Here is a 7519-nt window from a genome sequence, read left to right on the forward strand (position 1 = left end):
CTCCTCTTTGCCCCGCCCCTCTCTGAATCTCCCCTCTTTGAAAAGTGTGGTGTGCTGTGATTGGCCAGTTAACCAGTGCATAGTGATTGGTCGAATACTGCAAGCGTGTGACAGAAATGTAACGCCTCTGACCATATTTGGATCATCAGGTTCTAAAGCAATTGTAATGACAGGTAAGCCAACCTTACCTGTGTATACACTTTTGGGGGGGTCTTAGTTAAACTATACCACGAAATGACGTAGATTTGTGGAGGTGTGGTTACACGAGGCGTTTCAGGCAGGCATTTGAGCATTGCTTCTAGATAGAATGCATCTTTTGTTTCCGACACTTTAATTTGTGCAATTTTACGTGTCTAATACATGCATGGGCAACATAGAAAAAGACGAATTCGTGCCATATGACCCCTTTAAACTGTCATTTTCTAATATTGTATATCAACAACTCAAATCATTATTATGAGTTTACCATTGTGAAAAGAGGAATAAAAGAGGGTGCGTAAATGATTGCCCAATTTGTATTCTTATGTGAACTATCCCTTAAGTTAGGTTAAGTTAGGTTGACAATTTTGAGCTTGTTGCTCTGATTTTTGTTTATTTATAAATTGTTTATATAAAAAAGTTACAGCTTAAGTTGGCCTGCTTTATATCAAATTTCAATCCGAATACTGATGATTGTTCATATGTTAGTGTAGTAGAGTAGGCGGGGCGAGACCGTGGTTCGAGTCCGGTGAGTAATGGTGAATTAGCGCCAGCTGTGCGCACACCGGCCTCGAATCACGTAGGAGATGGGAGCATATAAAAGGAACGAGCGACCGGACCGTCAGAGAGAGAGGACCGGGCCCGAACTTATGTTATGTTTGTATTTATATTTATGTTCATGTTATGTTCGTCGGCGGTCGTCCGTGAGGGGCCGCCGGCTCTTAAATTACTTTATTAAATGTTTAAATGTTTGCCGGTTTCCGCCTCCTTCCTTCCCTTTTATTGAGATGTGTTACAGTTAGCCTCTACAGGTCATGTAGTGACCTGTAGTGATGGTGATGGTGGTCTAGTGGGTTAAACCACTGAACTGGTAATCAAAAGGTTGCTGGTTCGATCCCAGCAGCCACCACCAGTGTGTCCTTGAGCAAGACACTTTACTCCATGTTGCTCCAGGAGGATTGTCCCGGTAATAAGTGTACTGTACGTCGCTTTGGATAAAAGCGTCTGCCAAATGACTAAATGTAAAATGTAAATGTGAATGTTCAAGGTAACTGAAATTTTCTGGAAATTGTCAAGATCACCTGACCTACTCAAAAAGAATCACCGATCACTCCAGAGAAATGTCTGGCATAATTACACCCCACCTGCATCAGTGCACCACCTGACAACCCCTTTAAGCTGGCAGAGGGAATAGAGCAACCCAAGGTTAAAAAATGAACAGCATTCTGGAAATCCAGAGATGAAAAGAAAAGGGGGCTCAGCATGTAGGCTCTGAGTGCCTCTGACAGAATAGAAAATTGCATGTAATATTCCTACAATCTGAGTTCTGGCTGTGAATAATGTTGGAAACTTTGTACCTTGTCCCTCGCAGCATCAAAAACTTTGGTGACTTTGAGAGAATCGGCGAATAAACAAAACCTTAAAACCTTAAAAGGTGACAAAAATGTAATTCGTTCACTTCGTTCACAGTGTAGCGTTACTTCCGCTAGCGCCTCAGAATGGACTTTACCAAGTCCCTTGCAGACCTCCTACAAATACAACTAGATGATGTACAACATCTTGCAGACCAGTTTTTGCTTACGACAAGATTTAAGCTAGATAAAGGATACAAATTCTTTGTTGAACAGTACCTGTTTGATTATGAAGGTAAGTGTTTTGTTTTCTTGTTGTGTTAGCGAAGGTGCTAGGATAAATACTTGAATACGTGTTCTGTCTGTTTTCACTGTTGTTAAATTCCAGCGCGACGGCAAAACAGAAGTTCTTCTCCTTGTTTGTTGCAAGACGGATGTTATGATACATTGCTTTGCAAAAAGGCAGAAGTTAAGTCATTGTGAAAAGGGCGCATTGAAAACACAATTTGACAATGAACAAATAGTGATCAGTTTAATTGGGTCTCGCTGCAGTGATTCTGAAATTATAAAACTTAAAATCTGGTTGAGACAGTCATTCAGACAATAGCTATGCTCCTTCTTACAAAACCAACAACTACACAGATTGGACAGAATGAATAAATGCATGCTTAATTATTGAATGATAATCTTAAGTATCACAGACCTCACAATATACAGATGGTGAGGCAAATTTACCCGTCAGATTTACTGAGCTGAACTGTCAGATGTGTGCTAAAATGACAAGTAATTTCCTAATATCATATCAGTAGATTTCCACTGTCAAGATGTTTAAAAGTTCCCCTGTTACAGTGTGTCTATGATTCTTCTTTATTGTCCAGAAGAACCGAACATGTGTTTGCGAAGTGTGTTGACAAAAGTGAAAATGGAACAGAGTGACCTTAGAATAACAGTTTTCAGTGTACTGCTCTCCACTGAGGTCCTCTGAGTGCTATTCGTGCTCATCACAACACTTCTTGCCCACTAGCCCTTCTCAGAATTTGTTTGAAGTGGTTCTCAGACTGTTCCAAAGGGGTCAAGGTTGGGCTGGTTAGTACAGCACAGTTCCGCCCTGCTGCAAAAAGCATTTTTCTCCATTGACGTCGGATCTCAATTCTTCTTTTTTGCAAGCGACATATAAACCAGCTTCCAATATTATTGTGTAAAGTGGGAAATAGATTTTATTGAACCCCCACAACCTATAGACTTCATAAGATGCGTGCGCCTGTAGTGCAGTTTACTTCCGGTCTGGCTAATGTCTAATAATATACAAAATAATTATGTACAACTATTTATATTTTATTAAATTTATGTTAATATTAATTTAAATTATTATTTTATTGCATAATGATTCTATTAAATAAACAATTTGTTGAATAGGTCCTATAGTTTTGTTGCATTTAAAGAAATGATATGGGACAGTGGAGCTTGGTAATATTTGAAATATTATAGGGACAAGTATAGCCAATTAACGATTCTTCTCGGTTTCTTTGGCTTGTTTTCAGAAATAATCTACAGACACTCTATTAATTGCGTATGTGTACCGGAAGTAAAGGGCAGACCACGAACGTGCGCATGCACAGTAACGTTTGTTTATGTTGTTGCTTTGAAACCATCTATAAAGTGTAAGTTTAAAAGCCTATTTAAATTGAATACATATCCATAATGACATATGGTATTACTGTAGTTTGGTATAGGCTATACTTGTCATATACTGAGCTTGCTATATTTGTATATAAAACGTCCTCCTGTAAATGGCTCTTGTGCCGCAGAGAGCTTTTAAGAGAGCCAAGTGAAGTTAATCCAATGCAGGGTATGTCAACAGCTGGATGATTCTCTGAAATGAGTAACAGCAGGTGCCCTCTGTGTAAGAAGGATATGGGACCCCATAATAACAACTGGCTTAGACTGTTAATCTTGGCATTCAACCTGAATGTGTTAACCTTGTTTGAATTTAAGAGCTGTTTGTCCATTTTATCCATTCATCCTTAGCCAATTTCATACGCATAGAGAATATTATAGGGAGAGAAGAATGGAAGAACGCTTGTAACCGAGCAGTTTCTGGCCAAAACTGACTAGGAAAAATTGCTTTATAAATTTCTTTGCTCTGTTGAACACAAAGGAAGATATTTTGAAGAATGTAGGAAAGCAAACTGTTCTGGGACACTTTTGGCTACCGTTGTAAATTCCCCTACTATTGTAGTCAAATAAAACTGCGTGACAAATACGGTTTGGTTACAAACATTCTTCCAAGTATCTTTCTCTGTTATCATCGGAACTAAGAAATTTACTGATTTGAAACAAATCATCCGTGAGTAACGGATGAGAGAATTTTAGTTTTTGGGTGAACTGTCCCTTTATGATTATAAAAATATATATGTTGTATTTAAGGCTTCTCATTTATTGTCTTATTAGTATTTCGGAATTAAATCATTCATGTATTTCCCAAATATTATTCCCCCCTGACATGACCCCAAATGCGCTGCAAGTTGCGACACTAGACCACTTTTTATGTGGCGCAATTTTATCGACACTTTCATCTGAAAAAATAAAAGGCCTATTAGTTTTACCTCCATCTCATTTCTCCTTGCCTAGAGGACACTGTAAATAAAAGGTGGCACAGTTTACCCCACACCGCCCCTGCCCATAGAGTAAGTACTCTGTAAGTAGAGTTGTTTTCTGCACATCCATCAGCCTTTGCACGGCCATTTCCTTTCTTTCAAAGTTGTGTCCGTGGTTGTGTCCACCCTCTGAGAAATGGTGCTGTCTGTGTGAACAAAATGGGATAATTTCATTGTCCCCAGGAGATTTAATGGTTTTCTCTGACAAAGCTAAATGATGCTTCGGCACTCTCTGAGTCTCTTACACTGTCTCTTATTATTTCAGCTCAGCAACGCTCCATATACCCTTTTTAAATTTGCACTGTGTTATTGAGGCTTGCTTGCGATGTCTGTTCATGTGCATGGGCGTGTATTGAATTTTAATTCCCATGTTTTCATCATAACCATAATATTAAATACATTTTTTCGAAATGTAACCTCATCCAGTAATCTTGGTTTGATTCCCATCTGCACGATCACCCACGATGGCTTTGACCCCTTAAGCGTAAACAACCCAGCACACAAACACTGCATACAGAAACAGTCCCCATCGAGTTTCATCTTTTATCGACTGTGAAGCTGAAACACGTGGCGCTCGCTCCCTTTTTCTTCAACAGGACGATTGCGATTGTACGCTTTTCAGCGCCTTTGGGCTGGCCTGCTTGATCTTTAGTGGTTTAGTGAGAACTTGTTATGACTGCACTTTGTTCCCCCGCTTCTCTCGGCTTCCTTGAAACTCATAATAAAAGCGAAGGGCAAAGCTTCATGAGGTTATCAATTCAAACCTATCTTATGTTTAACGTTACGTTACCACAGCTCAGCCGCTCTGTGAATTTAAATGAAGATCCGGCCAATTATTATTCATTGGACTGCAGGACATTTAAACACCTTTTTAAAATGTGCATAAAGTTAAGGGAGAATGCAGCGCTGGTGTTATTTCACAAAACGTGGACGTGAGTTTGCAATCGGCGCACAGTGTTGGGGTTATGCGTGTCGGAAACCTTTCCACAATGCGAGATGACAGTGCGGTGCTTTCGGTAAAACAAAATATTCCTTCTGAGAAATCAACTGCTTTGTTGACCGCTGTCAGACTTAGATGCATGTGCATTATTCGGAGAGTGTTTTGTTAAAATATGACATTGAAGGATTGCCTAACAAAACAATAATTACATCATAAAACTCTGGGAAATGGTTCTTGACCATCTGTGACTCGCTCTGTTATTTTGTTTTTGTTTTGTTGTGGCTTCAAATGGCAAAGTCGCACAAGGAAAAAATGGTTTTAGAGAATATCAAATGATCGTAACAAGTTTTTTTTGTCCTGATAAAGCCATCTGAGGCCAGGAGTACTGAATTCATCTTGATTATCAGATCAACTCATTCGTATAGATTTGCTTTAACATTTGTAGACTTTCGGTTAGTAGAAGTACTCTGTGCTTGCCTGAACAATTTGTGGTCGAACATGATAACAGAATAAACCTCCATTAGCATTAGAGATGATGACAAGGGTTCTGTCTGATTTTGTGGTTCAACCCAATTTGCCCTCTTCCCAGCAGGCACTGGGCCATGAGACATCAGTAATAGAGCATTACTATACAGCTCGCTTTGCGTGTAGCCGAAACGAGCTCTTTTTGCGAGGCGTTTCACAGGGATATGCTTTTAGTTCCTCCATGCCCTTTATCACAGCCGAAATGTAAAAATATAAATTCATTGTGAAATCATTTCAAGGCTATGTCTGCACGACTGCGGGTTTCGGCTGGACTGTGATTGATGCTTTGTGACCATTACCATTCTGAGAAGATTACGAGTTAGTCACGGCCCACTGTAATATCACCAAGGGCATGTACTGTAGTAAAAAATATTTTTCTTAAGACTCTTCTTCCACTCCACAGAGATGATTTTCCTTTGTGAAAATGTCCTTGTGCTCCTTCATAAAATCTGCTGTAGATGTTATTAAAAACAGATGTGCCAGCTAAGGGTGAGAGGTTTGAATATCGCATTAACATAATAAGAGAAAGGCATACCAACTGAGTGTGTGTATGTGCATATGAGCCTGATGTTTTTAAGATGTTGGAAATGAAAGCCATTATAATGTTAATATGACATATAGTCTAGTACTGGGGGTAAAATGCCATCTGTATGGCTCTATCTATATGAATCTCAGTCCTGGCTTCGTTGAAATGGTAAAAAGTGTTTATGTCAAGGGTCCATCTGTTCAGCCGCAGCTATTAGTTTACATAAGGTGACGTCGCCTGGGTGAGTATGAACTTGGACGATAAGATCCGGTAGATATACAGTTAAGCAAAAAAACGAATACACAGAAACCCACAGCACCTCAAATTCCTGATATTTCGAGAAAGCACAGCGCAAACAATATGAATGTTATATGATGTACTTGATGTTGATTTATTTGTATCTCTTTCATGAACGGATGGCTAATTCCAAAATTTTTTAAACAATATAAGGTTACATTAATTTGAATGTAAGGGACGTGTGAACAGTATCTTTGACATGTTTTACATTTTAAACGATTTTACAGTCCTGTTTCCCATATACATACAGTGTACTTATTACAGTTAATATAATGACTGGGTGATAACTAGGTACTAACTCTAAACCTAAATTTATACCATCTAGTTACCATATAGTACCCAATACTTTCTTAGGTACACTGTAAGTACACTATACTGTAGATACACTTACTGTAAAATAAAGTGCAACCGATTTTACATTGATATCTTTAATGCCTTATCTAGTCAACTTTGGTGATGTCCTTCTAAAAATTTGTATCTCCATAATTATTAATTATTATTATAAGTCACCCTTTATGTTTGTCACTGGGTTTAGCAAATATCTAACGCCGTCTAATAATAAAGTATCTAAAAAGTGCTTGTCAACTTTGACAACGTAGTATTTAATCATTTAAAAATACAGTTTCACTTTTCAGTTTCAAAAAAGCAAATTTGGACATCCGAGGTTTGGAAACTCAATGATGACTTTAGAAATCATTACCTGAGTTATTAAAAACATAGGACATGGGATGTGTTGCAGTACAGTTTGAGATCTTTGTAGTTGTATAATCACTACCAGCCTTCAGAATTCTGACAAACCTTTGTATTATCCATCTTTTCTTCTGTAAGTTCACAGTTCTTTGCATCTTAAGCATGTTTGAAATGCACAGACACATTCGAGGGCAGGAGTCAGCAAGGTTGAACCTCAGATACCATGAGAGAGGCACGTAGCCGTATTTAAAAGACAGATTGCCGGCAGCTTCCGATGACTCAAGGAAATGAAAGCAAGGCATTTTACTGTACGCTGTGCTCAGAGGAGGCTCAA

At 38.7% G+C, this 7519-nt stretch overlaps 1 long non-coding RNA gene across 1 annotated transcript in view; it reads left to right on the forward strand.

Moving 5' to 3' along the window:
• The window catches only part of LOC130429238 (uncharacterized), a 41586-nt gene that overhangs the window by 21381 nt on the left and 12686 nt on the right, over positions 1 to 7519 (forward strand). The window lies entirely within an intron of this gene.

The sequence above is a fragment of the Triplophysa dalaica genome, chromosome 9 (genome assembly GCF_015846415.1).
Source record: "Triplophysa dalaica isolate WHDGS20190420 chromosome 9, ASM1584641v1, whole genome shotgun sequence".
Taxonomy (NCBI): domain Eukaryota; kingdom Metazoa; phylum Chordata; class Actinopteri; order Cypriniformes; family Nemacheilidae; genus Triplophysa; species Triplophysa dalaica.